General features: G+C 40.8%; 1 long non-coding RNA gene across 1 annotated transcript; it reads right to left on the minus strand.

Moving 5' to 3' along the window:
- Window positions 1-435: 435 nt before the first annotated feature.
- Window positions 436-1873, minus strand: LOC119273039. The gene is made up of 3 exons (XR_005134808.1): window positions 1778-1873; window positions 1598-1650; window positions 436-523 (listed from the first exon to the last, which is right to left on the minus strand). It is a non-coding gene; the product is annotated as an uncharacterized LOC119273039 (long non-coding RNA).
- Window positions 1874-9221: the final 7348 nt, after the last annotated feature.

Genomic DNA, 9221 nt, shown 5'->3' on the forward strand with positions numbered 1-9221 from the left:
GTCTATGATCGAGCACTTGTATTCGAGCCCTCGAGGCCCCTGGCTTGTATTATGATGCTTGAATGACGTATGTATGTTTTTAGAGTTGTGTTGTGATATCTTCCCGTGAGTCCCTGATCTTGATCATACACGTTTGCGTGTATGATTAGTGTACGATTGAATCGGGGGCATCACAGCAAGGCTGGTGTACAAGTCCTATGAAGAGAGAAGGTGTAACCTTAAAACCGAGAGATGAAACATGAATGATCCAGTCTTTTTAGAGATATTTCTAACTACAAGTATAGCACCCATGCAAATTTATCCAATGTGGATGCGAACGACAGATAAAAAGCACTGAAGATCTGTTTGTTCGATAAAACAGAAAAACCAATGCAGTAAAAATATGTAATCAATATGGTGAAGATACTTAACACATATATGTTGAAGCTAGCATAGTGCGTCCACACGGTATGATATGTGGGATTACCTTAGTTTCTCGAAGCTGGGGTCTTGTTAGATGCAAGAACTTCAACATTCGCCAATTCTGAAGTTGGGCATACAAGAAAAATATATTAGAATCAAGGAAAGAAGGTAGAGGACAAAGTTCAGTTTGTTGACTGGCTTAGCAATCAACTTTAAATTAAATATCCTTTTATGCTTTGCTACACTTCCTTTGTACATTACTTTTGCAATCTTTTTTAGGGCACATACTTGTGTAATCATCAGTGTAAGTGAAACTTAACAATCGTGCTTGATCAATCTTACATACTCTGAATATCAGTCCATTTGTTCACTGCTTGTATCTATGCACGTGCAAACTATAAATGATGAATGATCACCAACCATAAGCATGTCAGCATATGGAGGAACAATGGTGATCAAACAAAAATCCACTCACAAATTATACATGTTCCTATAAATTAAAGCGTCAAGTCATATTGCATTTGCTTTGTGCATTTTGATTCGCCGTCATGCCATAAGTGTGTGGCGTGCATGCAATTGTCTAAAGAGTTAAATAGATTTATTTTGTGTTCCTATGAGAAACTGAAACACATGACGCATGCCTCTACCTAATCAGAATGTATTTATAATGACCTCGTTGAACTACTACTTGAATAACCACCTGTGATGTATTTCACCCCGTAGGAAAATGTGGCAACACTGAAATAATTCGGAATTAGTACAAGCACATGAAACCATCTATTGAGCGATCCTACTGAAGATCCAATTATTTGTTCATCCTTTCACATCACCCTCACACATGACAGCATGACTAAATTCAGTCATCCGCTCCTTGGGCGCCACCATCGAACGAGAACAAAGAGCAACGGAAGATGGGTAACTACACAGAACGACATTTATAAAAAAACAAAAAACGGACGTACTCCGCAACAGTAGATACAAACTAAAAAACGGTACACATGTGAGAAGGTAACTTGTTGCACACTTGACAAATGATGACAGTGAAGTAGTGTGAGGGGCTAGTAGTGAGACTAAAAGGAGGCAATATACAACACTAACATGTACACAAGATTGAGAACCTCCTGAGCTCTGAAGTCATTTCAACACTTCTGAGAGTAGCATCAGTAATTCATAAAACCATAAGTGTGTCACTTACAGGTGAGTTTGATGGCACAGTTAGTTGAATTCTGTAGTAGCCAAGCAATTCTCCTAGCAGCACAACAAAGAGATAAACCGTTGAACTAACACAACCGAACATGAACAATCATGAATGGTGCGGCACAAAATAAATCTTAGGGTTGCGAGAAGGGGCGGGAGGAGAGCAGGCTGCACGCACCAATTGAGGCCGTGGTCCTGGAGGACGAGGACACGCGCGAGCCCCACGTGGCTGCGAATGTTAAACTAGTAATATGATGCACCACATTCCTTTTTTTTCTTCACAATATCATGATGTTCCAACAATATCTGATGAATTAAATATAGATCATTTGTTAAGTTAACCTTGCCATACAACAACAACAAGGGCCTAAGCAGGGAAGGTATTCACCTGGGCTTGCAACGTCGGTGGAGTCGAGCGTGCCGGGACATCCAGGGCGCCTAGTCCCTGGTCCAAGTCTGACCAACCGCTAGCGAACTCCCAAAGGCCTGGAGGTTATTGATGAGGATCAGAAGTAAGAAATACATCCATCAGTACAAGGCCCAAATGGTTTCCTCCTATGCAGTAGTAGTTCATCAAGAATTTGTTTAAAAATTATGTAAAGCAAACTCGATGTAATAAACTATCAATTAAATACATTTGTACCATTAGGGAGATAGAAAGTAAAAGAAGTTTAAAAGAGAAAATAACACTTGTGTCTGGTCTTTCCATGTTTAGTCCAGCTTCAGAGCTGGTAAAATAAGTGTTGCACTACACCCATTATTTTACCAGTTGCAACAACATTATATATCTGCAAAAGCACCAAAGACTGGAAATTAACAAATGGGACTACATTACTGAAACTCAATATCATCTTAGAAAATAATTACCAGTGCCCGCTGGTCAAGCAATTGGCATGATATTATTAGGCAAGCATGTAAATACATGTTGAACTTCAGAAGAATCTATTTTTTGGTTAAATAAACAACAGATCTTGGCAAAACATGCTATCAAGAGGAATTATCATAAATATATTAGGTTTACCCTGATTATGCTTAAGCAACAACTGACCTCATAGGGAAAAAATTCAGGTAACAACAAGATTTGGAGATAGCAGCAGATTGTAACATATCCATCAGCAGCTATCCATTGATGGTTCTGTCCACCCTCGGTATGAATAAAACATATCCATCAGCACGCGGGAGCGAGGTTGGATTTGATGACTCAAAAACTGAACACAAACGAACACAAAGAGAGAGAAGAGATGGAGAGGGCACCTTGTTCATGGTGTCGACACCAGGGTCAGAGCCACATCGAGCTTCCTCCTCGCGCAGCCACGGTGTATCTTGGCGCTCGCGCCCCCATGGCCATTGATTCGGACCTACTGCTCAATCTGGGAGAGGCGAATGGGAGCAGGTCACCAGTGGAGGGGAAAAGGGGAGGAGAGGAGAGGAGGGGTGGGGGCGCAGGCTGTACGAGAGGGCGTCGGTGGCTGTGGGGGAGGTCGTCCAGAGAGAGGGAGAGGGGAAGGAATCGGGGCGCAGATTCTCTGCCTTGGCATGGCAAAGGCTGCCTCTACCTTACCCCTCACGGATGCCCTCCCTTTCTAATCTCACGGCTGCTGAGCGAGCTGCCTCTCTATGTGCACATCAACCAGCCCAAACTGAAACAAAGCCAGCCCGTATTTACCCAAAGAAGGCCCAGCTAGAGGGGAGCGTGGAGGAGGGAAAGCGAGAGGATTTTGGCGGGTGAGCAGCCGCCAGATGCGATTTTTGGTGGGGACGCGGGCGTCTAGCGCGGGATCTCATCTCAGTTAGGCGTTCGTCGGGGTGCCTGGACGCCTCGCTGGCTGGGCCGTCCTAATTGAGCGTCGAAGCAGATCAAAGCTACTCGACTTCACTCTGCTTCAGGTTCGTGTCCATCTTCGATTTCAAGAAATAGAGACTGCCTAGTATTTTAGGTTTGTGTCCGAGCCGCCCTGGAATTGCTATTTCTCTGAAATATTCACTCTTTCGCTGCCTAGTATGATTTTGATTTATTCATTCAGTTATGCTAAAGAAATCTGCACAATTTCACTTATAATTGTCTGAAATATTCAGTCTATTTGTTCATAATATGTGCAGTATACATCTGAGTTCTTCCCTTCCAGTTAAGATTCAATGGCACAATCTAACAAGTAAGTTAGACTTTCCATGGAAAAAAATTATTTGCTTGCAACCAGATCTGTAGCAACAAAGATTAATTAATTTTTGTGTAGGGAGAATGAGAATCCTATCTGGTTACCTCAAGTTGGTCTGAAATTCAGAAACTTAGATGATGCTTGGTTGTTCTGGGTAAACTATGGAGGTCGTGCGGGTTTTGAGGTCAGAAAAAGGTATAAAAATATGAGTAAATTTGACGGGAAAGCAACATCATGTAGATATGTGTGTGCCAAGGAGGGTTTTCGAGCACACGACAAGAGGGATCATATCACAAAGAATCCTCGAGCTCAAACAAGAACAAATTGTGAAGTTCGGATGACACTTTCATTGGATCGAGTGGCAGGGAATTATGAAGTGGTTGATGTAATGCTTGTACACAATCATGGTCTTTACTTGCCACAAACATTCCATTTGATGTTATCACAAAGGAAGATTTCAGAAGTTCAAGCTTTTGAAATTGCGATAGCCGATGATTCTGGAATTAGGCCAAAAGCTTCACATGAGCTAGCTAGTCGCCGAGTTGGAGGACCAATGAATCTCACCTACACTCCTCGTGATCTAAAAAATCACTTGCAGGGTAGGCGCCAGAGAGAGTTGGCATATGGACAGGCAGGAAGCATGTTGAAGTATTTTCAAGACAAGATCGCCGAGAATCCTTCTTACCAATATGCTTTGCAATTGGATTGTGAGGAGAATATAAGCAATATATTCTGGGCTGATGCTAAGATGGTCATTGATTATGCACACTTTGGTGATGTTGTCACATTTGATACTACATTTGGCACAAACAAAGAATATAGGCCTTTTGGGGTTTTTGTTGGACTGAATCAGTTCAGGGAGACCGTTATTTTTTGTGCTGCTCTTATGTTTGATGAAACATTTGCCTCTTTCCAATGGCTATTTAAGGCTTTTCTAGCTGCACACAATGGAAAACAACCTAGAGCTATATTTACTGACCAAGACACAGCAATGGGAAATGCTGTCGGGGAGGTATTCACAGAAGCATGGCATGGATTATGTACCTTTCACATAATGCAAAATGTTGTGAAGCACTTATGCAATAGCAAAGCTGATGACTCACATTCTCCAAAAGATAAAAATGGGGCAGATGAAGAAGAAGAAGAAGAACCACACATTCTCTCAGATTTTAGTGCTTGCATGTATAACATTGAGGACACGACGGCCTTTGAAGAAGCATTTTACATCATGAGGAATAAGGTGGACGAAAAGAAGATGTCATGGCTAGATAGCATCTACAAGTTCAAGGAAAAATGGGCTGAATGTTACATGAGAGATGTCTTCACATTGGGTATGAGAAGCACACAATTAAGTGAGAGTTTCAATAGTGACTTGAAAAAACATTTAAAATCAGATTTTGACATCATTCGGTTCTTGAAGCATTTCGAAAGGGCGGTGCAAGGAAAAAGAAACAAGGAACTAGATGCAGAATTTGAAGCTAGGAAAAAGTTACCTAGAATAAGCATGAAGACACCCATGCTATTGCAAGCAAGCAAACTTTACACACCCACAATATTTGAAGCATTTCAAGCTGAATATGAAAGATCCATGGCTGCATGCACTAGAGCATTGGATGGAAATAACACATATTCTGTTGCAATTGTGAGGGCTGATGGTGATTTAAGTTATGAACTAGAGCGCATTGTTGTTGGTGATTCTTTGGAGAAAACATCTTCATGTAGTTGTGGGCAGTTTCAAAGGACTAGAATATTGTGTGGCCATGCATTAAAAGTTCTTGACTTGATGAATATCAAGCTGTTGCCAAACCATTACATTCTAAAGAGATGGACAAGGGAAGCAAGATATGGAACTATACAAGACAACAAAGGAAATAGCATCGTTGAAAATCCAAAAATGGATGCTATGCTCCGATATAAGTCTTGGTCTCACACATTCCTAAATTTGGCATATCAAGCCACAAGCTCTCCAGAATGTTGCATATTGGTGGACAACACACTATATTGCCTCCAGAAGCAACTTCAAGACAAACTTAGTGCATCTACAAGTATTTTGAGTGATTCATATCATGTCCAACATGTTGTTCCACAAGATGAAGGTTTGCTTAGTGCTGCATGCTTAAAGAAAAAGGAGGTTAAAGAAAAAACTTCAAAGAGGCGTGGCAGTTGGCTCGAGAGGATGCGCAAGTTCAAAAGGAAAAAAAGCAAACTAAATCTAGCGTATGTTGATGAAAACCATTGCAATATAGAGTTCGTATTCATTATTACTACATGCTAAATAACAAAGTTGATTTTTTATCCAGAAAAAGAAGAATGGTGGTGGTGGTGTGAAAAGTCAAGTACCAATGGATGTCCCTCATAAATCTAGCGTCTGTTGCTGAAAACCCTTGTAATTGTGAGTATTTAATTTGTTCCTTACTATATGCTAAATAACTACGTTGATTGCTTTGTGCAGCAACATGAGAATGGTGGTGGTGTAGGCTCTCAAGTACCAATGGGTGTTTCTCATAAGGACGGCAATGCCTTCACCAGCTACACAAATTTGCTAATGGTATTTCCAAATTTCTCTGTTTCATCTTCTCTAAACTAGTTTCAATATTGCCATGTTTTAAGCATGCCTTTCCCTTTGCAGGGTTTTAGTGAAATTGATGATATGTCCTTTCAAGGTCTTCTTTAGAGCTCTAGAAACAAGAGAATTGCAGTGCTGCAGAGCAAGTGAAATGTTTTGGTCTTTTTGGGTGAATGTGTGCCAAAACTGAATTCTGTAACTTAGGTGTGCCAAAACTGAATGTGTGGCAAAACTCAAGTGAAATTCAAAAGAAAATCTGTGTTGATTGATGGCTTTTGGAATGTATTATTTTGGATATATAGAATGTCCAAAATACTCAAGTGAAATGTTTGTTTAATTATGATTGTACTGTACTGCAGTGCCAAAACTTAATTTTGTCTATACGTGTGTATGTACTTAACTGAATCTTCTCTGTATTTGTTCCTGTACTGAACCAGAGTTCATTTCTGAACCTGAATCGCTGCACTTCTCCTCTCTCTGGCGAGTTGGGCTTGTTTCCTCCCGAACTGGGCCTTAGTTGGGCCAAGGAATCACATGGTTCGCAAGATGTACGTAGAGAGAGGCAGCTCGCTCAGCATCCATTGGATCAGAAAGGGAGGGCGTCCATGAGGGGAAAGGTAGAGGCAGCCTTTGCCATGGCAAGTCAGAGAATCTGCGCCCAAGGAATCGGGGGATGGGGGACGAATCGGGGGCTGGTGGGGATGCCGATTCGTTTCTGTTTTGTCTCGTAGCCTCTGCCAACGTGGACGTCGCGAGAGAGCGCCTCTTGCGCGACTCTTATTGGGTTGTATGTTGTTGCACTTTTTATATTTTTAAGTCATTCATTTCGTTGCGATTTATGAGGGCGCTTGTGAATGCCCCTTCCCTCCTTGAAGGCACTTCCCTCAACACTGGGTCGTGTCATGGTGGCTGTTTGAACGACCGGATCTTTTGCGATGTTCGGTGGGTTGATAATGTGCGGGTCCTAGCAAAAGTTTGTGGTTGACTAGGGTCGATATCAGTGACGATGGCGTCCCTGTGCGTTGCTTCCATTCTTGGAGGTGTATTGAAGACCTCGCTCGCAATCGCTCCGGGTGGGCACCATGTTAGGTGATGGTGTTCTATTTGGATCGACTTTAGGGTTGTGTTTTTCTCCCTTGCTCAGTGTGGTTTTTGGCCTAGTTTCCCTTATGAAGATATACTTTGTATTTTTCACATTTTCCTATCTTATTAAATTGGTAGAGCTCCTGCATTGCATGAGTAGATCATTAATTTCAGCATGCATGTGATTCTCCTTGTACCAGACAGATGGAACAACCATTGAAATGAAATGCATTTACACTTCAAATTTGTTACTGAGAGATAGCACAATCATCGAACTGAAGCCTGAATTCATATATGAATTTTCATAGTCCTCAAATATAGTACGATCTTGGTTTAGGATTTTATAAAGAGTCTTTTACATTTGTATCCCCAACTCAAACCCACTACTCAGATTTGTCCCTAATTACAAAGTCTGCTCAAATTTGCCCCTCTGTCATTAGGTGCCCTTACAGAAATGCCCTTCTGCGCCATTATCATCCGGTCAAAGGGCTTTGACCGTCTCGAAAAATAGCAAAACAAAAAAAAATCTGAAATTTTGTGGGATCAAAGATACTCAGGAGCGCAAGGTGCATGCAAATTTGTGTGCTATTTAGACATACCAGGAGCTCGTGGCAAAGGAAAACAATAAATTTGTACGCCTGTGAACAGTAAATTCAAAAAATAGCAAGAAAATTAAAAAAAAGAATTTTTTTGGCATGCAAGATGCTCGGGTGCACAAGGTATGTGCAAAATTTTGATGTGTTCGGACATTGTAGGAGCTCGTGGAGAAAACAAAACAAAATTTGGCTCGGAAAAAACTTTGGAAAAATGCACTATTTTGGAAAGGAGCGCATGTGATTCTAGTAGTTTTGTAGATATCAAAGATATTTCCAGCCCTTATAAAAAACAATAAAAGGACAACACATAAACAAAAAGAGGAGCACACCTTAGCATAGACCGCACAATCGTGAGAAAGGGAAGGACATATAATCCATTCACTCATGTTTGCTGAAGATTCATTCATCATTCTCATTGTCGTAGCCATGTCATTCCCATTTTACTGGATGCGAGGACCATTGAATTGAACCACATTTACACTTCCATCCTTTTATTAAAATATAGTTGTATACAACGACCATCTAATTGGATGTGAATTCGTATATGATATTCTTTTTTTGCGGGGACGTATATGATATTTCATTGTACTAAAAGTATGGTCAAGATTTGTGCATTGTAAGTATTTAATGCACACTCACCATACGAACCTCCAATCTTATTCTCTAAATATTAGGGATCCACACTTCCTTCAATATTAGCTCAATATATATCTATCAAGTTGTCATGAGTCTTCTTCCTATGGCCTCCGGCTTACACCATCTTTCAAATATCGAGACTTGGCAGGAAGAGGAAGCAATTACACTTTAACCTAGGAGTTAGACACACATAGCGTGTTTGGAATAGTAGTACTGTAGTAGGCATCTAAGAATATGTTCATTCACGTGTTCTTAAGGGTTGTGTAACCGACCTAATTACGATCATCATGGCAGGCATAACACCTAGACAGAAGATATCTGCTACAGGAAGCATAGTTTACGAAGAGAAAATAGGGATGCACGTTGAGAAGACTAGAATCAGACGCGTTCCTTTCCATGCCGTTTTCTCTTGAGAAATTTTCATTTATTATTTTGGAGTTTCATACACCTCTATTGTACATTTTTCTATCGGTTGTTGTTACCTGCCTTTTTTACATCTTTTATTTTATCTTTCAATCTTTGTAGGTACCGAACATCAAACCGTCTTTTTGTTGAGCAAAACCGAACGACAAAGCCAAGCTGCCA

The sequence above is a fragment of the Triticum dicoccoides genome, chromosome 3A, assembly GCF_002162155.2.
Source record: "Triticum dicoccoides isolate Atlit2015 ecotype Zavitan chromosome 3A, WEW_v2.0, whole genome shotgun sequence".
Taxonomy (NCBI): domain Eukaryota; kingdom Viridiplantae; phylum Streptophyta; class Magnoliopsida; order Poales; family Poaceae; genus Triticum; species Triticum dicoccoides.